The 22,274-nt window shown below is 41.2% G+C and overlaps 1 protein-coding gene across 3 annotated transcripts in view; it reads left to right on the forward strand.

Annotated features, from left to right (window-relative positions):
* The window catches only part of CFAP47 (cilia and flagella associated protein 47), a 665,273-nt gene that overhangs the window by 348,911 nt on the left and 294,088 nt on the right, over nucleotides 1-22,274 (forward strand). The window lies entirely within an intron of this gene.

The following is a 22,274-nucleotide window of genomic DNA, read 5'->3' on the forward strand; positions in this document are numbered from 1 at the left end:
TATACAGGCAGTCCCCGGGTTACATACAAGATAGGGACTGTAGGTTTGTTCTTAAGTTGAATTTGTATGTAAGTTGGAACTGGTACATATTGTAGGGGAAACTCTAGCCAAACATTTCTCCAGAGCTCAGTTTTATTCTCCCACACCTCACTTCCCTCAGTCCTCTATTCTCAAGCTGAGGTGTCTGCTGAGAAAAGCTGCTCCGCGTCTCCCTGGTCTGCTGTGGGGGGCGCTAGCTTTGTGTCTCCTTAGTCTGCTGGGGGGAAGCAGCTAGTGCGGAATTGCCTCACCCCGTTTGTAAGTAGGGATCCGATGTAAGTCGGATCCATGTAACCTGGGGACTGCCTGTACATATACATATACATATACATATACATATACATATACATATACATATACATATACATATACATATACATATACATATACATATATATTTATTTGATTTGCTGTTGGGGTCCTTTTTTTGTTGTTTTTGCTCAACAACTTTGGTCTCCGCTTTTCTTTTTCTCAACAGAATTTTTCCCCACTTTTTTGGGGGGGGAAGGGAGGTTTGGTATTTTTGGTTAAACCATCTGGCAACCCTAATGCTAATGGAAGGCAGTTGGGAGCCTTCTACAGGTTACGTTTGCATTGTCCTGGATCCTCAAAACTCCATCTGTCCTGTGAGAAGTGAATACTGTCCACAGTCCCAGAGACCATTAATTTGAGAACTGCTAGCATGCCTAGTCATTCAAGATATTAGATATGTGGAATATAGCTCTGACAATTAAATGTCCTTTTGCTTTCTTAAAAAAACAAAATGAAAAAATCACAGTTGCCCATTCATATTAATCTTTACAGTATCGTTCCAAATAGGTTTTGAATTTAATGTTTCATTGAGACATAGCATGCTTTGCAATCATATATTGCTCATCGATGAGCTGAAAAGGATGAGAAAGGAGTGAGTTCACATTTCTTTTTCTCCAAGTCTGTGTTAGCTGGATTACAATACATACAAAAACAACAGAAGATGAGGATATCAGGAACAGGAAAAAAAAGTTATTTTTTAGTCTTCTGGATGACTCTGTTCTGTGTGTTTAAATGAGATTTGTGTAACATCCCCTACCCAGATTTTACCCAGCAGTAATTCCTGGATTGGACAGTCCAGCCAGAGACAGGTCAGGCTGTGTATTGTGAGGTTACCAAAGAGGAGGTCCTTGCAAGGCACTTCTAAAATCTAAGGGCCTGATCTCGTGAACAGACCTTGAAATCGTGAGACTCTATGCATGAGGAATGATTGGTGAATGTTGATCTGTTTACAGGAAAGACACTTAGGCATGATGAGTGTCTAGTCACCTGATAAATATGCTGATAAATTATTTTGATAGCTTATTTCTTTAATTTTTAATTTTTACACAAACATAGCAAAAGGCCACAGAGCTCGCTAAAGACTTTGCATGCAAAATTTGAAGACTTAATTGCTCAGCCTTTTTCCAATTATTGATCAGCAAAGAAAGTCTTCAGGTGTTGTATTAGGAACTTAGTAATAGCCATTCTGGATCAGACCAGTGGTCCATCAAGTCCACTGTCCTCTCTCTGGTAGTGTCCATTACCAGATGATTCACAAGAAGGTGCAAGAAATCTCAGAGTGGTTATAGGACAACCTTTCCACAAGGAAATTTCTTCCTAATCCTATGGTAAGAGATTGACTTATGTCCTGAATCATATTCCATCCAAAGTATATGTGTAGTTGTTCCTTCACCCCCACATCTTTCATTCTTCACTAGTTGAGAAATTAGGGATGTAAAATTCTGTTTTATCGGTTAAGTGGTTAACTGTTTAAATGGGATCCCATAAGAAGGGAACTGCTGCAGCCCAGACGGACCTGCTGCACTGGGTGGGCAGTGGCTGCTCCAGCCAGCCTAGAGCACCCTTCAACCTGTCTCGGATGGGGGGCTGCTCCAGCTCAGCAGGGCCGCTGGTTAACCAGTGACATCTCTAGATGTTGATTAGAAATGTTGAATTAGGTCTTCAAAATTTCATTCTTGTTAGAGTTCCCTGAGGATAATACTAAAGCACAAATAGCATCAACAATCTTAAGCTCTTTCTAAAGCCACAATACTATTAATATTATTATTAGTAGTATATTTATTTATTGTATTACCAATAACACTTTTAATCTCCCACTGCAATTATAATCTTGTACTGAACAGACTGGTTAATTATTTTCTTATATCCTTTGGAATGGGGAATTTTATATTTCCTATGCAAAGGTGGCCTTTTTGGTATTTCTGTTGGCTTCTGGAACAGTGAGAGAGGCTGTTTTGTCTTCTCTTCCCTTCTTGAACTTTATAAAAACAAAATAGCCTTTTGTCCAGGTCACATGTATTTAACTAGAGTGGTTTACAGCTGTTTCTGAAGTGGTTAATCTCATTGTCATTGTTTCCCCCCCCCCCCTCATTAGCATTAATCTGAAACCTAAATTCACCCTGTATACATGTGATGTGAAATAATTAACCAGGCACAATAATTCATGAATCTTTGAACAGATTGAATACATTATTACACAATAGTTATTCCAGAATATTTGCCTGTAAGCACACTTTATTCCAAAATAAAAATTATTCAAGAATAATTACTGTGCTTTAGAAGTTCACTAATTATTACAAAATTAAATGTGATTTTATTCTGGAATAGAGTGTCTAGATGGGTAGCCATTCAAAAAACTCTGTTCTAGTAAGTGTCCTTATATAGAAGCCCTAAGAAATGAGGTAGCAACATAATTCCGCAATACCTGCAAGAGTGACAGCATCAAGCTATCAGACAAGGAAAACGGACTAAATGTCTAAATGTCATAAGTAACGCATCACTAAACTTAAAGTAAACAGATAGATTTATGCGTAGTTCTCATATAACTGCTATTTAAATGCTTCTGCTTTTACCTGGCTGACTTTTTTTTTTTCAGTCCTTGATGGCAGAATAGTTTTTCCTGAATTAGCAATAAGGTAAACAGATTCAGATATATCTTTGGCAGTTCAAAAATAACCATAAATGAAAGGCCAATTGCATTGTAGACTCTTGGTACTGTACATGTTATGCTTTTGACAGTCATCATTCAAATGCTGAAATAGATATTTCAAAGGTTGGTTTTCAGTACTGGCAAGAAATCGGAGTGGGAAAGCAACTGACTGCATAAAGTTAAGATAGTATTGAATACTCAAAATTATTTCTTAGAATTTTATCTTGAATAGAGATTGATGAAAATGTACTGGGTTAAGCCTTATTTTGTTTAAATGATATATGGCAGAATATCTTATGTGGGACACATGGTCAAAATTTCTTTATCCAAAGAGTTACAGAATTACAGATTCTCCAAATAACTACTGAAAATCTTTGTGACAGATACAGGAAATCTTGAAAATTAACAAAATGGAAATCAAATGTATTAGGGAATCTCTTGCAAGCCTCTTGACAAGATAAAATATATACACTGCATCTGAAAAGAGCCCTTAGCTTTTATGTGAAGCAGGCAACACCTTTTATGTAAACCAATTCATTTTGACACCAGTTTAACTGTCCATATTTTTTACAAACTTTTATGTGTAAATATTTTTACATACTTGTCTTCATATATTTTACATTATTATTCATTGGTATAATTGTGGCTTGAGGACAAAATGAAAAATTATTTAACCAGAGTTGTGGCAATGACAAGAGTCATCTCCAAGTCCATTCAGCCGCTTGAATTTTCAAAGCAACCACTTGGAAGTCATTGGATTATATTAAAGAACAATACTGTTCCAGCACTGTGGCATGTAAGGAATACAAAACTGGCATTGCTATACTGCATGAAAACTCATCTCTCTTCTGTCTTGCGTGAGAAATTTCTACCTCCTTTGTGTTAAATGAGTCTTTATATAAAAATATATATGACCTAATTTAACTAGGAAGTATTAACTGTTTCAGTTTTTGTATCTGTGCTACTGGTATGTTTTTGTAAGTTATTTAATTATTAAGGGTTTTTGTAATTAAATTGTTTCCTGATTATGTGATGATTGATAATGTATTAAATGGCATATTTTGAGGTATCGTAAATTACGTGACTGGTAGAAATATCTGTTTCTACAGAATAGAAAATGGTCAGCTTTGGTGGATGGGGCCTCTGGATGTTTCAGAAATAGAAATATTTAATATTAAATGTGTGTAAAATGTGTATACACTTAAATATATGTGTATGTACCTAAAAGATATCGGTTTATATATTTCAAATATTAAGTGGGTTTATACCAGTATTTATTTATTCTCTCAGTAACGGATTTATGTGTCTGTTAAGTGTTCCTCTGACACTCTAATGTATTTCCATGATTTCTGCATGCCCCCTCCCCAAATCTACGAAAGTTGCTTTTTATGAGTACTTTTGGAAAAGTTTGACGTTTTTATTATGAATTGGTTTCAGGTGACCCAAAAAAAGCATTAGGCTGATTTCTGAAAAAGGAATATTTAAGTCCCCTTTTCTCTGAAAATGTTGTGAATTTCTTTAGATTTTCCAGGAAATTCTATACTAGGATGAAATGTAATGTGTGAAACTTGTGATGGTTTTGTTAGTTTTTCTGGGGAAGTAGAGTGGGGAAGAAATCAAGTTTATAAACCATCTTTAACCTAAGCTCTGCTTTTGAAATGGGTATGTAAACTTCTAGACCTAATTAATTCATTTCAAAAGATGTGTGCATATAGATCCAAAAGCGATAATTATGTCTGGATGGTGTACACCTTAAAATATTCCAATAATAAACAGTTTGTTTTTATTTAGTGCTTATGAATGCTTTTGCATTTGTGGTAAAAACTTTTATTTTTTAATTTACTCCATTTTTCAAAGCTTGTTCATGAATGACTTAAGGTCAGTACTAAGGAATGAAAACTAGGTTAGGTTTTAACTGCAGGCTATGTTGTGTTTTTAATTTCTTTTTAGGGGTATGAGTATTTTTTGCCAGTTTTGTTAAATAGTAGTGTGAATTTTTTAGTTGAAAAGATTATTTAGATAGTTCTGGTTTTAGAAAAAAATGAAAACAGTAGTTTGCTTTTTAAAAAAATGTATTTTGAGCATAATAAACGTTCATAATAAATTAGTTAGGGTTCAAATCTGCTGTTCTGAAATACAAATGAAGTTGACCGAAGTTCAGAGTACAGATAGATAGCAGGATTGTGCATTCATGAGCTGTTATCAGTGTGAAGTAGTCTGTCATCTTTATAAATGGCAATATATATTGCCATTGGTCTTGAGTAGGCATACAAAGCTTTTTTTAGTCATCACAACTGAAAACTGAATTGATACTGTCCTTCCAGTCACTATGCATAGAGCCACCCTGAGGACTTTTAGCAAAATAAGTGCACATCCCAAATGTAACCTGAAGGACAGAAGAGAAATCTTTAGCCCGCCCCCTCCTTGCTGCAAACTCCTGCTGCAGCAGTTCTGAAGATCTGTTCTTTTTTTTTAATAGTAGCGATCAGTTCACACCTGTTCCTCCTTTCTTGGACTGTCTTTACAAGGCAAATGGTTAGAGACATTTATTCTTTATTCAAATGAAAGCTGGAAAATCTTCTTTACATTTCAAATTCTCCATAAACTAGAGAGAACTGTGGCCTTCCTGGGACTTAAAGGCCTACTCTGAAAATGTCATAGGATTTTTCCAGGAGAGCATAGCATACTATGGAGCAATTAAAAGAGAAGCTGTATATGATACAGAATGTTATGATCAGTGTTTCTTAAACTTTTTAAGACTGAATACCAAACAATAATTTTTTTTTATGGGGAACACCAAAAAAAACCCAAAAAACACCGGACCTGGAAGACCTGGGGGTTGCAATGTGCCATGACCCCACCAGGAAGACTGCCCTAATAACACTCTGGTACATGGAACTGAAAATGTAGACCACAAAAAAGTAAGGGGTAGGGTGTCTGACCAGGAGTGGGTAATGGGGCAGGGTGTCTGGCCAGGAGGAAGGGTGCAGAAGGGGACTTGGGGCAGGATGTCAGTGCATTCCCAGCTTGCTGGGTCTCGGCAGGGGGAAGGGAGTAAGGGGGTTTGGGTGTGGGGTCTGGCATGAGTGGGAGGCTTACCTGGCTTTGCACCTCCTGCAGCAGAGAAAGCCTCCAGGGAGCATGCTCTTGTTCTTTGTGGAGAGGTGGGTGGAAAGCTCAGTTCCCCTCCCTCCCCCCAGCCTATGTATCAAGTAACTCAGCGCAGCTGCAGCACCAGGCCAGGCTTCCCACTGGCAGGGCAGGGGGAGGGAGGAGGAGTAGAAACCCTGACCGTCCCCAACAGATTAAACTCTGCCACTTCCCCAGCAGGCTGGGGAGGGGCGCCGGGGAGAGAGACTAGCAGCGCATGGGGGGCAGCAGAGCCCAACTGTGCCCCGTCACCCACCTTTTAACAAAGCCCATCAGCTTATGGGCACATTCCATATAAGAACAATCATTGGACATCCTAAAACTCCTGAACTTAACCCGGTGGGATTCAGGGGTAACCCTGAACTGCTTCAGTGCATAGTCCTTAAACCGCCAGTAGTCTAACGCTTCTTCCTCCCCCATAGCATTGAATACCTCCCTGGCCTTGCCAGTCAGTTTGGTCATCAGGACAGGCATGTGCTGCTCGTCTGGGATCTGGTCCACATTGCAGATGCGCTCGAAGGTGGCTAAAAACTCCTCAATATCATCATTATCACTGTAGATGGGACAGATCCTTTCCCAACTCTTGTTGGCAAGTGGGGCTGGGCTCGCAGGTTGCTGTACCCTTTGTTGTGCCTCCAGTATCTGGTGTTGGTGCCACTGGGAACTCTCCTCCATTTGCTGTACGTGGGCCGCTCTCTCCGCTTCTGCTGATTCCTCTCTCCTTTGCACGTTTCTCTGCCAGGGCCCTCTCGTGTTCTAGCTCCATTTTCCTCATTGCCTGTTGCCTCTTGATTTCCTCTGTAACCGCATCCATGGCATCTGGTGGGGGCCACTTCTTGGCCCACAGGTCATCCTGCATCAGCAAAACTGTCAACTGTTGCTTAGTAGTTCTCTTTAGGAAGCCAGTGCCCCTCTGTGAGCACAAATCCTTTAGAGGCTCTTTGCTTAGGCTCTCATACTGGTGCTGACTCATTTCAGTTGCTCTTTATCCAACCAAATTCTCAGTACCAAAAATCAAATTTAGACAGTGAGGGGGTCTTGATCCAAAGCTCAGTTGACCAAGATCTGTGGATCCTGCCGACTACGTCACTGTGACTGACTGGGCCAGGTCTGGGTACAGCTTAAGGCATCCGCTCAGGGCGAATTGCTCAAGTTCGAGGCTCCTTACAGCCCCCAGACTGGAGACCTTCCCAAACAGGCCACGAACCAGTCCCACAGAGCGCTTCAGCTGCCTGCTTGAAGCCTCACGAGCAAAACCCCTCCGATACCCCAGCAATATCCATGCCCCAGATGTCCCCGGGCCTCATATACAGGTGAGGGGTCTAAAACCCAATCTCACCTTCCCTGAACAAGTTCTGTCCGGTTCCAAGAAACCAGCCACAGATCCCCGATCAATTTACCCTCTGGATCTTACCCACAAATCACGCTGAGCCAGTCCTTTAGAATCTACCATCTAAAGGTTTATTACTACAGTAAAGAAAAGCATGAGAGTAAGGTTGCTAAAATATCATACATTACATGCATTGAATCTCCCAGTTCTCGATGCAGGTCCTAGCAGAGATGTTATAGCTGCTGGTTTAAAAGTCCTTGTTGCGCATCCTAGGTCAGGATGGGTCCACAGTTCTTTCCGGCTCTTCGATCCCTGCACTCTTGACTCTGGGATCAAGGGCTGAGCTGAGTTCCAGATGGAGATGGCCACATGGCAAATTTATATCTCCTTCCTGGTCTCTTCTTGGCTGCAGCAGGTCACCTGGCCAGAGGCCTATCCCTGTGTTCCCTGTTGGTAGCCCTTAGGTGTCATTCCTCATTCCCGAGGTGTGTCCTTGGCCCATTGAGTGCTATTGTTTCACAGAGCCTCGCTAATTAACATGTCTATAGGCTGAGCTCTGCCCATTGCTCAACCACACACAGAAAAATATTTAATACTTGCACAAAGTACATACTTATAACTTCACACGCAGACATTATACATTTACTTGAATGGAATATATAAAATTAGCAGACAGTAAGCTTCTATTCGACATCTTGCATGGCCTCCTTTATACTACTTTTGGGACCAACAGCCTCCCCCCCACCATGGGTGCAGCAGTGATCCAGCTGCCTTACTCTAATTCAGTAATATGACAGGAGGGGCGCAGGGGAGAGAGACCAGCAGCATGTGGAGGGCAGCAGAGCCCAGCCGTGCCCCGAGGAGGTGGGGCAGCAGAGCCTGGGGGGCGGCAGAGCCAGAGCCGAGTTCCCCGCAGGTGGCAGTTTTAAAACGCCAAGGTCTGGAAGCGACTCCTTGGCTCCAGCCACCCCTCCTGCTCCCAGCAGCAGCAGCCACTGTAAAAGCTGTCTCCTGCACACATGGAGGAGGAGGAGGCTGTGCAGCTGCGGAGGTCCCGTGGGACAGGGGCCGTCCTAAGGGCTGGGGGAGAAGGGAGGCAGCCACAGCGGGAGCTGTCTATGAGCTCTGCAGAGAACAGGGGAGCAGAATTTTTTCTGTTATTTCCGCAGCACACCGCCGACTGCCTTGCGGCACACGGGTGTGCCGTGGAACACACTTTAAGAAACGCTAGTTATGATAATATGTATTTGTAAGGCACCAATTTCCGTATATAGGTGCCAAATTATAGCATTCTTTGTTTTTTTCTTGTAACTATCCAAAATATAATGCTGCAAAATCAGCATTATTTTGCACCCATCTTTTTTTAATTAAATATTTGCATTACAGTAGCTTCTAGAGTCCACAACTGATTTGTCCAAAGAGCAGGAGTGAACTGAGCAGAGGAAGATGTGTAAGGGCTATGTGCAAATCAGGGAAGTATCCACTAAAAATCACTCTTCATGGCACCTGAGCTTCATCTAGGAATGTTCTTTCCTGGAGGACCCAGAGACCACGTGGAGCATCCCCTTCTTCTCCACAATGTTGTGTCCTCCACATGGCACCAAGAGAAAAGCTGTAGCATCCAAAAAAAGCAGGTCAACCACAGCCCACACTGTGAGAGCTTTGCTGTCCCTTGAAGAGGATGGTAAGCATGCAGCAGAAGCAGAGAAACAGCTGTCCAGGGGGCCCCTTTAAGCATGTGCCTCTGCAAGGCTCCAGCACCAGCACTCGGAAGCAACTGGGGACCTAAAGCCATGGTTGAAGTGGTTCCGAGTGGTCTTTTATGTGAGAGAGCGTCCAATCAGTCTGGATGCTCTCTTTCAAAAAAACAAAAAACAAAAACAACAGTTTGCTTTTTCAATGCGCTTTTGTGTGTGGACGCTCTCTTTCGAAAGAAATTTTTTTGGAAGATCTCTTCAGAAAAAAACTTCTTTTGAAAGAAGCTTGCAATCTAGATGTAGCCTAACAGGGCCCTGGGTGAGGGCCCAGTGGAGTAGGTTAGGCCCAGGCCACCCTACTGGGGCTGCTGCCCCAAACCCGTGACTCTAGCCATTAGGCTGTGTTGCTCTAAACTAAGGGCTGTTGTTACTGACTCTAGCCATTAGGATTTCCTAGGGAGGTTGTAGAATCTCTACCACTGGAGATATTTAAGAGCAGGTTAGATAGACAGGGGTAATCTAGATGGTGCTTGGTCCTGCCATGAGGGCAGGGGATTGGACTTGATGACCTCTCAAGGTCCCTTCCAGTTCTAGTGTTCTATGATGTTCTGTCCTGAACTGAGGGCTGTGATTACTGATTCTAGCCAATAGGCTGTATTGCTCTGAACCCTAGGACTGTATTTAGCCATTGAGTTGTACTGCCTTGGGATGAAATGTGTTTGTGACAAAGTGATTCCCCAGATAGTGCACATACTTGCAATAGCTTGATGAGAGCGAGATGGATGCAAATAGCAGCAATATTGTGGGCACCAGCAGCATGGCTTAGCCATGCCACATACACATCCCCCTGAAACCAGTCATCATGTACTTGCTGCTGCCGCCCATGGCTATCCTACTATTTATACTTTTGGGAGCTCTCACTGAGCTACTGTGAGCATGTGTACTTGAGCAGAGGAATTACACCCCAAGCTTGTAGTGTAGCTTTAGCTTTAGAAAAGCTTAAAAATGTGGATACAGTGGACCAGATTCAGCTCTCAGTCCACAGTCATGTAAATTTAGACTGAGTACAAAGAGTTACACATTCCAGCAACAGGGCTACTGCCCATTATATTTTTTTTAGAAGCTAATCCAATATACTCAGCTTCTTGAGTGAAGGAATTCATTGTCAAATTTGAAAAAAAGACAACCCCTCCCCCCACCCCAAAATGCTATCTCCATTTTGACAGCACAAAGCAGAATGCTTTTTTTCAGAAAACTTGTGAAAAGCCATGTTGCTTAGTCACTTTGGAAGTGACCTGGTAGCCCAGGAGAGACAGCAGTTCACTGCTATAATAGCAATTAATTTCTGATTCTGAGAGTGAAGAATGTCTCCTTGTTCGGGAGTATGTGAGCATTGCATGAGTTGGGGGGCAGGATATCAGAAAGATGGAGATGGTAAGTAAAGACTGTTAAATACAACACTAAAGGCTTCTATGTGTTCTGCTTCTTGGTCTGGAGTACTGCCCCACTACAACATTAGCTATTGACCAGGAAATTTAGGGTTGTTTTTTTTTTTAAAAAGAAAGACTAATGACCTGTACATAGCCATTTAAACACTTCACAATTTTTTTTTCCAGTACAGGTCTTAAGTAGTGGTAGTCAAGTGATCAGTAGAAAGTAGATCTGGCTTTGGAGAGTCTGTGTCTTGGGTTCACTCCTCATACATGCTGAAGGGCAAGTGTGCTTTTTTTTTTTTTTTTTTTTTTTTAGTGGAGGACATAGTAAATTTCCTGTATTTGATGAGGCCAATGCTTCATCTAGTGTGGAATCTGATCTCTAAAAGAGGCCAGAATCAGCCTTATGATAGTCTTTTGTGCATAAACTGCCCCCAGAGAAAGGTTCCTCCTAACTTCTGGTCATTATACATTTGTTTATGCCCTGAACCACAACAATTTATAGTCCTTCCAAAATGATTATTTATTTGAGGAATTGGGTTTGCTCATGAAAGCTCATGATACTATCTGTCTGTCTGTCTGTCTGTCTGTTAGTCTCTAAGGAGCTACAGGATTGATCATTATTTTTTTACTAAAATGTGGACATTCTTGTAATCTATATAAATGCCTATTCCTTTTCAAAATCCTTCTAAACTCATCATCTCAATTATGTTTTGTAGCTATGAGTTACACAGTCTAATTGTGCACTATGTGAAAAGTATTTTAGGGCAAGTGACACTAGGTGGTGCTCTAACTTACCATTTCCTAAATTTGTGATGCTTGATGATGGGCAGGCATTCAATGTAGTTAATTTTTTACAAGAAAGGTTCAGAGGAGAGGAAGATGTGCAAGCAGCAGAAGAATTTGCTTTCCACCTTGGTCTCTGGTGAGAGACAAGTAGTCAAGAAGCAGTTGCTTCCAGGGATTTCAGCATCCAGGTGATGGGCTGAGACTGTTGGAAGAAAGGATTGTACTGCGTGTTGTATTTGACTCTCATGACACAGGACTGGTGTGTCATGTAAAATTGAATAAAAAACGTTATACGTAGAGTATGTCCATTGAACACCAGGCTGCAAGCAGCCAGACATCTGCTACCATGTGACAGCAGAATGACACTGGTGTCAAAGTAGGAGACTGATGTCATAACTAAGAGACAATGAGTTTTCTTTTTAGTCAGTTTTGAACTTAGCTTGGCACCTTTCAGTTTCACTGAATGTAGCCTTGAAGTTGTATTCAGACAGGTCGAATAGAGTTTACTTACGGGTTTTCTCTCTTCCATTCATTATTTTCTATACTTTTGTGATATCTCCATTTATTAATCTTCTTTCTAGGGTAAATAATACCAATCCTTTCAATCTCACTTTATGAAAAGTTTTCTATCCTGCTAATCAGTTTCATCATTGCCTCTGGCAATGTTCTAAGTCAGTAATATTAATTTTGAGACTGGGTGACTAGAACTGCACACAATATTCCAGATGAGGCTGTACCTTATATTTATAGAATAGCATAATAGTATTTTTTATATTTTCCATTCCATGCCATATGCATTGTAGTATTTAGTTATTTCCTCACATTGAACAGAGATCTACACTGTGCTGTGCCTGTTGTTTTTTTCTTTCCCTAAATTGATGTAATTCATTTAGAATTCAGTAAGGTTTATGGATAGTTCAAATAATGTCCTTGTAGTGAAGCAGTTTGGCCTTCCTCTGACCTGGAAAGAGAAGGGCTCCCTAACACTCCTTGGTGGGTGGGGCCAGACTCATCCGGACCCACTCACAGGAAGCAGGAAGGTAGGACCGGGAGTATAAGAACCAGAGCTCAGAGGTCAGTTGGAGCCTGGCTATAGAGCCTGCCAGATGCTGTGCCCAAGCTCCAGAGGAGGAAGACCCAACTGTGTTGCCCTTGAGGAGGACTGGGTTGGGCTACCAGGGCTTCTGTTGGGCCTACAATACTGACCAGGACCCCCAGAATACATGCTGGGCCCTGAAGACTGAGCTGGGCCACTTGGGCCCTTGACTGACCCTGACCCAGAACACATGGATATGCTAACATTACCTTCGTCCCCAGCAGACCCCACAGAACAGAAGTAGAGCTGGGTGGGCCCCCAGGGGACACCAGGAAGCAGCTCAGGGTTAGCTGACCTAGGGCTAACTGAGGAGATGGAGGTCAACAGGGCAGTAGATCTGACCTCCATTCAGTCTACAGATAGGCTTGAGCTTTGAACTGTGTGACTGTTTGTGTGTTGCCCCGCCCTGACTAAGGGCTGGGCTTTATAAACTATTGGCTCTGCCTGCTGAGTGCCTAGAGCCGTTAACAGGGTCAGGGCAGGGCAACAAACTGTTGCTCATCCTGCAACCAGGTTTGAGCCCTAAACTGTTTTTTTTTTCTTGCTCCACCCTGACCAAGGGCTAGACTCTCTAAAGTGCTGCTCAGCCTGCAGCCAGGCTTGAGCCCCTGAATTGATTGTTTATTGTCCAGCCCTGCACCAGGGCCTGGGCCTACCAGCAAACTGTTGAACTGCTGTTTGTGTGCCTGCCACACCCTGAACTAGGGCCTGGGCTGGCTTAAAGACTACTTATTGTGTATTTGGTTGCCTACCCTGTCCTGCACCAGGGCATACCCTATGTCTTCCAGTGTGCACTAATTGGCAATTATCAATAGAGGGTTTCATTTGCCATTGTATTGCCCATCCTTCCATCTTAGTAAGTCTGAGAATGAAGCAGGTACAGAGAGGGGCTGGAGGGGAAGCCTTTGTAAAATAGATGCTTGAGGTGGTAGTTTAAGCTTTAGATAAAAAAAAATAACTGTAATAGTGACCCAACACCTCCATCTGGCCTTCTGCTTGCACAAGTCTTACTATGAAGAGAGAGGATCTCAGGAAAACTAAAAACATGTGTGAAGTGGGTAGAGAGCTTGAAAAATAGGAATTCCACCATTGAAACAATATTGCCAAATAGATACAATGTCACTACCATGTTTGGGGCAGTCAACCCTAGTGGTCAAAGTGGGAGCTGGGCATCAGGCCTAGCAGAGGATGAGCACGCAAGACAGGCCAGACAGCAAACTAGAAGCCAAGTGTCAGGAGGCAATCAATCAGGGTCAGAAGCCAGAATCTGTGATTTCTCATACACAGCGTCTGAAGGGAAATAGGCAAGCAGTCAGTATTGTTTCTCAGCCAATTCCCTATCATGGATTCCTGGCTTACACACCAGTGCCAGTCAATCAGTGGGCTGTGTGGAGGTGCTACTCAGGTCCTGCTGGGCAGTACCTCCTGCTGATTCCAGCTTCACTGGATCTGCTTGCAGGAGCCCAACCTAAGCCTCGTGTGGTGATATGGAGGCATCAGAACCCCCATGTTCTCAGAACCCTGCAGGTTCTTACATACAAGTCTGTTCTGGATACAGCAAAGATGTTGAGCGTTGCAGCTAGAGCAATAGCTTCAATGTACTTTACCTGCCAAAAGCCTTTTCTGGAAACTAGCTGTCAGATGTCCTGCACATCTATTTGAAGTGTAACCAGAGAATAATGGACTGGATTCATTGGACCTTCCTAACTCTGAGATGATAGCCAGGAAAGAGATATAAAGAAAAACATTTGTACAAGTTGCACAGTTCCACAGGCAGAGCCTGGAGACAATTCAGTGGCAGGAGAGATTAGAAGTTGAGAGAGGCCAGAACTGTATTAACATGGACCATGTGGTTCAGCTTCAAATAGGAAAAAAAAAACCATAAAGAAGCATTTAAAAGAAGTAAGCATGGAATATGTATTGTTATGATAAGCCACATGGAAGGTATTTCAGGGCATGAGTGTATCCACCAGTAGGCCTTAGCATCCAGGCCCCCCCTCAATCCCAGCTCTGCTTTGGCTCTAGTGCTTATCCCACTCTGCCACCTGCCCCATGCTCCAGCTGGGGAGTGGGGTTGGGGTGTGGGAGCTTACCCCACTCTGCCCAGTGTTCCAGGCAGTGAGTGGTATTGGGAGCTTGCTCTGCTCTGCCCACACAGTACTCCTGCTGGGGAGTAGGGTTGGGACTCCGTCTGGTGCTCCGGCCAGGGAGCAGATCAGGACAGAGGGGCTTGAGCACAAGGTGGGCGTGCAGACCAGGGCGAGCCCCCCCCCCCCCACTCCAGTTCTGTTCCTCAGCTGGAGTGCCAGGTGGGTAGGTGGAGCAGGGCAAGCCCTGTGTTCCAACCCTGCTCCCTGCCTGGATTTTTGGGTAACTGAAGCTGGGCAAGCCTCTGCCACGGCCTCCTGGATGGAGCCCCCACACTCTATCCCGTTCTCTGAGTGCATGTTTGGGATCTGGAAGGTGGGAACAGTTCAGAATTTCCATCACCCCCCACAAGTTGAGGCCTGATCCCTCCTGCCTGCCTGTTCCCTGTCATTGCCAACACACCCAAAGTTGGGGCCCACTCGAGTTCCATTCTGTCTATGCTACTGTTTCTGGATGAACCAGGGCATATCACATTTTCAAGAAGCTCGGAGAAGTTACTGTATTTATCTGTCACCTAGGAGAGGAGAGACCAGCCTGGTGAGCAACCAGATGGCTAACAAAACTGGAAGCTATAAAGATTTCCTGACAGAAGCTGCTATTTAAGCATAAGATCTTTTGGTGTTTACATACTATTTGTTGTCAGGTTAAAAATAAATGTTTGTGTTTGAGATAATGAGAAATGTGTGGAGGTGAATGAGAAAAGTTACAAATGACTTTGTTCAGAGAAAATAATGTAGGTGATATGCAAAGAAATAGTCTAGCAGAGATGACTTCAGATATCCACTCCCACAACTCTCACCAAGACACAATATTACCAGTATTTTATCCATGTAATAAAATGTCATTGTCTGGACAGTGATCCTGAGTGCAGGTCACTGTTGCTTAGCTACTTCTCAGATGTGACTTCTAGTGTTTAACCACCTGTGAATGTACATACCACACAGTTTTAAAAGGTTAATTTGGTGAAATTATTAATGGGTGCTAAACTGCTTTGGAGAAACTATTGCAAGTCAAGGAAGATGTTATTTTTCTGGTTTTATTTATCGATGAGAGAAGGAAGGGAAAAGAACCTGCCCCAGGAAGACATACGGGGCAAGAAGAATGTTTGTGCTATGAACAGTGTAGAAATAGACATGGCAGGCTGAACCTCTCTAGTCAGGCAACATCCGTGGTCCAGCATGATTTTAGTTAGCTGCATGTCCACGTATCATGGGTGTGGCCAAGTTTTCTGTGGTCCCATGAAGTTTCTTTACAGTCACCAGTCTTAGCTCTCAGAATTATGTGCTGTTATTTAGCTCTAAACTACCTATAAATGTCTTCTAAGAGTCCAGTAAGCAGTGGAAGTGTTGGTAATGCTGTTACATAGTATTGACCTCCTGTGGTTTGGCAAATTCTCTGGTTTGGCACCAGTCAAGTCTGGAGGGTGCTGGACTAGAGAAGTTCAACCTGTATCAATAAACCTCGCTCATCTATTGCTGATGGGACACAGAGGATAAATGTTGTACGGCCAATTGGAAAATATATTGTTATGGCAAGAGTCACCAGGTGGAATTGTGGGGGGTGAAATCCTGGCCCTGTTGGAGTCAATGGGAGTTTTACCATTGACTTCAATGAAGTAAATATTTCACCTGTGGCTTTATATGTCTTTTTTTAAGGTGTGAGTACCTTGTTTGAAGAAAGACTGTGGTGGTATTAGTTTTATGATGTAGATTTATTGGGAGCTGTTGCAAACGGCAAGGAGTTTAAGACAGAGTAATCCAGCTCCAGATTTGCTTCCTGAAAATTAAACATTAAAGTTTGGGTTGTGAAAAAAAAGACAAGAAAAAAAGTGATTGTCTGTATGCTGTTTGTCGCCACCCCTGTTTGAGGGCTGGTTTACTTACTTTATAATTACAGGTTACATTGAAAATACCTTGTCTCAGGATCACTGATATCTTCTGAAAATGAAAACCAACTAGCATGTCTCTGAAATCTGCTACTGCTCAACAAAAGGGTGACCTTACTCGTTATTACTTAGTGGAATTAAAGTCCAAAGCAAAATTCTGTAGTTATTAAAATATCTAATGTGCTGTAGGATTAATCTAATAGAGAAAATTAAAGTATTAAACAAAGTATAAAATTTGAGGCAATATATGTGTAAAGGTTTTCAGCAATATAATGGTAAAGGTTAGAGTCACACTGTCTGGATAATTTATGACTGTGAATGCCCACCACAGGGCAGACTGTTAGAAACAGGGCAAACACCCTAAAGTGTTTGTATATTCTGTAATTAGATTTCACCAAGCCAGTAACAAATATGAACACGTGGATTGCAGTACAAGTCTTACCATGGAGTCCCAGGCAGTCCAATTAGGGTCTGTAGTGCAAGCTGGACTTAGTGATAAATGGTCACTTACACCAAAAATCACAAAATATCCAGGATGTTTACAGTGCCAAGGGAGCATTCACTTACCCCAGATCAGTTTGTAATCTAGATCTTATACTAAATACAGTACCTGTAACTGAGTTTGTAAAATAAATTATCTAATGTTTTATTAACTAAGAACATAAGAATGGCCATACTGAGTCAGACCAATGGTCCATCTAGCTTAGTATTCTGTCTTCCGATAGTGGTCAATGCCAGGTGCATCAGAGGGCATGAACAGTACAAGGAATCATCAACTGATCAATTTTCTGTTGCCCATTCCGAGCTTTTGGCAAAACAGACTAGGTACAACTATCCCCAAGAAAAAGAAATAAAAGTTATTTACAGGCTCAAGCAAACAAGTTACCATGGGCAAAAATAAGTTACCATCTGTGATTTCTAAAGATAGAAATATAGTAACCCGTTAATCTAAAATGTTGTTCAGGGCAGAAGCCAGAAAACCCCTTGAAATCTCTGCCTTAGTTTAGTGTCCCTGGCTCTATGAGAATCCAAACAGCAAAAAGGTGAAAAACTTTCTTGTGATTTGCTTTATCTTCCTCATTTGATCTTCCAGCCTATGACATGGATTCTTTGCACATTTCCAAGACGTGATAGCTCCATTCACTAATCCTTTGGTAGTGTGATGTTTCCTAATGGCCTGTTTGATCTTGATGAGCTTCTTTCCTCCTCCTCTTTTGGGGGAGGGGTAGCAGGAAGCTGACCTGAGTAGAAAGGTGTTTCTCCTGCCTGGGTCCACAAGTTCAGAGCAAACATTTCTAAAGTTACTAAGCAAAACTTACATATTTCCTTATATATAGCATGGAATATAGATAGCACAAGGGAAATCAATGTGTGCTTCAATTTAACAAGCATTTCACACAGTCTGAATACTAACTACATTCTTATAAAAAGTCTCAGAGAGGTAGCCGTGTTAGTCAGTATCTTTAAAAACAATGAGTAGTCCTGTGCACCTTAGAGACTTAAAAATATATATAGGATCATGAGTTTTTGTGTACTTATCTGATGAAGTGGGTTTTACCCACAAAAACTCATGATCCTATATGTTTGTTAGGCTGTGTCTAGACTACATGGCTCCATCGACGAAGCCATGTAGATGAGGGTTTTAGGCAAAGGGAAATGAAGCGACGATTTAAATAATTGCTGCTTCATTTACATTTAAATGGTTGCCGCGCTGAGCCGACAAACATCTGATTAGCTGTTTGTCGGCTCAGTGCGCTAGTCTGGACGCTACCCTGCCGACATCAAAGCCCTTTGTCGGCAGCCCCGTTATTCCTCGTGGGATGAGGTTTACCGGGGCTGCTGACTAAGGGCTTTGATGTCGGCAGGGGAGCGTCCAGACTATCACGCTGAGTGGACAAACAGCTGATCAGCTGTTTGTCGGCTCAGCGCAGCAGCCATGTAAATTTAAATGAAGAGGCAATTATTTAAATCGCCGCTTCAGTTCCCTTTGCCCAATAAACAAATCTACATGGCTCCGTCGATGGAGCCATGTAGTGTAGACGTACCCGTAGTCTCTAAGAGCATGTCTGCATAGCAGGGCTAAAGCTGAAATAAGCTACACAGCTTGAGCTACATCAATTGCATAGCTTAAGTCGAAATAACTTAATTCGGCTTTTGGTGCTATCTACACAGCAGGAAGTCCGAGAAAAAGAACTTTTCCTCTGACTTCCCTTACTCCTTGTAAAATGAGGCTTATAGGAGTTGGAATAAGAAGTTCTCCAGCCTAACATTATGTCTATATTATGTTGAAGTAACTGCTTGATATGTAGATATGGACTATGTTATTTTGGAATAATGTCAGTTATTCCAAAATAACACTGCTATGTAGACATAGCCTAAGGTGCCATAGGACTACTTGTTGTTTTTACATTCTTATAAGACTGTTTTAACAAATCTAACATAGAAGAGAGTGAGTTTAGTTTCCAGCTATGAATTTGTTAGTTCTTAGCTAATGCCTTTAATCATGGCTAGAGCAGGCATTTGTTGTACCATTGTTACAGTTAGTAGAATAATTGTCATAAATAGAGCTCTTGTCTGATAGGAAATAATCTTTTTGTCCCAGAGGAAAGAGCAAAAAATTATTTTAGCAAACATAGTATTATTTGTCTGTAGCCTTTCCCCTTGACTATTAGCTGTTGTCTGTCTTTAAGGGTGCTCGAGAGGGGGAGAAGTAAACATGGGAATAACAAAATGTGTTCATATTGCCATTCTAACCACTATGTTTGTGTGTTTATATCATTTCCACACTCTTTGTTAGTTTTTGCCTTTTAGTATTTTAACATCTTCTGGTTAGGTCAGTCTATTATTGTGTTTGTACAGCAACTAATCCAAGGGGATCCTGATCCTGATCCTGATCCTGATTTGGGAGATATCCTTATGCTATCCCTAAATATAAATGACATAATAGATAGTGGAGAACATTCTCTTTGGGCTTGTTTGTAATTTAAACAAATCATGTGCTGATTTAATGTTTGTGTTATGATAGCTTCCAGAGGCTCCAAAGAGTTCACACTGCAATTTGTCAAAACACCAATTTTATATACCTGTGATGGTTTGACACTCACCCGCATGCAAGTGGCCCCCTTTGGCTGAGTGTGTGTGCCTGCACTCTCTGCCATGGCGGTCCTCGTGTGACCCAGCCCTCCAGCTGAATGTGTACCTCTTGAGCTCCAAAGAGGAGCTTCCTCACTCTAACCTACTGATGGGAGGTGAGAATATTCTCTGGAGAATATTCTCTGAGAATGAGAATATTCTGAGAATATTCTCCAAAAGATTATTTCCTGAGAATTTTTGAGAATTTTCTAATTTTTCATTTCCTCTTGAAATAATATACTGTATTCAACTTTTAGAACACCCTGAATGTTAAAGAGCTTTCTTGATCATTCAAGATAGTTTGAGAATATTATAGAACGCTCCAGAATGTTATGGAACTTTTTAGAACATTCATGAGTCAGGAATTCTGACTATTATGGAACTTTCTGGAAGCATCACAACAAGTATATAAAGAGGCAGTAACACATTTATTCTCTTTTGTGAAAGGTGTATTTGTGTTTTCATCAGTATGAAAAGAAGAACTAAGCCTAAAAGCGATGGGTGGGATTATTTCCTTCATAAAACAGTTAAAGACAATGTGTTATATGAATGTAAGTACTGCAAGGCTGAATACATCAGAAATGCGACAAGGATGAGAAAGCATATTTCCAGTTGTTTGAAGACTCCTGCTTACATCAAAGAAAAGGCAACAAAATTTTCTGAGTCCAGAAGCAGATCACCTCAACCGTAAACTGCATCAACATCTATAGAACACTGTTATAGTGCTAGTGAATTTACATCACCACGTTCCACATCTAGTTCAGCCAAGGTGTGTCACTCTATAAGTCGCTACTTTGATTCTGTGAATGAAACTGAAAACAAAGTTTTGGATGAATTTTTTGCACGAGCTATATTCTCATCAGGATCACCTCTTTCACTGGTTGAAAACAAAGATTGGATTACTTTAATGCAAAAATTAAGACCATCTTACAAGATGCCATCCAGGTACACACTTTCTAACAAACTTTTGGAAGCTGAATATCAACGTGTTGATACTCTTATAAAAACAAAAATTGCTGAAGCCTCTTCTCTTGCACTGCAGTGTGATGCCTGGAGCAACCAAAGAAATTAATCTGTTATAAATGTTATTATATCAACAGCCCAAACAGTGTTTTACAAGACAGTGGCAACTGATGTTGAACTCCATACTGCTGAGTATATGGCATTCTGTATGGAAGAAATAATAACAGAAATAGGCACTGAAAAATGTGGTGCCATTGTCACTGATAATGCTGCAGCAATGGTGAAATCCTTATCAATGCTTAACGAAAAATACAATCACATTGCTATGTACACTTGTGCTGCTCATACACTAAATTTGTTAGTTGGTGACATCAGTAACTTAAAATCTGTTCAAGAGACTGAAGCTACCTGTAAAACTATTGTGAAGGAAATTAACAAATCACAAATTTTATTAATTCATTTTACTGCATTTCAAAAAGAGAAAAATAAAACTTGTGTACTTAAATTGCCAGTTAAAACTAGGTGGGATTCCATTTTATATTGTTTGAAAAGCTTATTGAAATAAAAAAATGTCTTAAAATGCCTTGCTGTCCATAAAGATTTACAGACTAAACTGAGCAAACGTACCAGGAATTCAATCCTGGGTGAAGATGTATTTTGAGTACGGGTCCAAAAATTTCATGCACTGACAAGTCCTATTGTTAAATGGATTATGTTGCTTGAATCTGACCAGCCAAAAATGAGCAAAGTTCCTGAATGTTTCAGGGAATTAAGCGATCATTTCGATAGGCTACTTCCCAATAGTCCACTTACCAAACAAGAAAAACAGGATGTGATGAAAAGTTTTGAAAAAAGAAAAGATATGGCTCTAAAAGACATTCACTATGGTGCAAGAATTCTAGATCCAAAATTCAATGGTGAGTACCTTACTAGAAATAAATAAATACAAGGAACTGAATTCATCAATAAATTAGTCACAAGAATTTATGGCACTGATTACTCAGCAAAAGTCATTGCAGAGCTTGCAGAGTATCATGCTAAAGAAGGTTTTTTTGGAAAATCATATGTAACAAAATCAGCTGGCTCAGTAGATGCAGTAACATGGTGGAAAGGTATTTGCTATGGATCAAAATTAAGGAAAGCAGTGACCAACATATTGAATATGCCACCAACAACGGCAGCAACTGAAAGAAGTTTCAGTACTTACAGTATCATTCATAACGCAAAAAGAAACAAGTTAACACAAGAAAGGGCAGGCAAGCTGACATTCATAGCCCATAATATAAAGCTTCTTAAAAACCCAAATGATGCTCCATTGAAATCCGCAAGAGAAAAAAGGAAACAGAACCAGAGAAATGAGGAAGAAGAAATTGATGATGCTGAAGAGAAAGAAGAAGTCGAAGAATAGGATATGTATGAGGAAGAAGAAGAGATAGAAATATATGGGTCAGATTTGGAAAGTGCAGATTCTGATTAGACTTATATTCAATCCAGAAAGTTAAAAATATTTGCATCCTGCAACAGAAGATTTGTAATAAAAGTTCTAGTAATTTAAACCTCTGTCTTTTTTTTACTTTCCCAAATTTTCATTTTAACAATTAGAAACTTTCATGATTCTTGAAGTTTTATTAAAGAAAGACATTATCATAA

Source organism: Pelodiscus sinensis, chromosome 1, assembly GCF_049634645.1.
Source record: "Pelodiscus sinensis isolate JC-2024 chromosome 1, ASM4963464v1, whole genome shotgun sequence".
Classification (NCBI taxonomy): Eukaryota; Metazoa; Chordata; order Testudines; family Trionychidae; genus Pelodiscus; species Pelodiscus sinensis.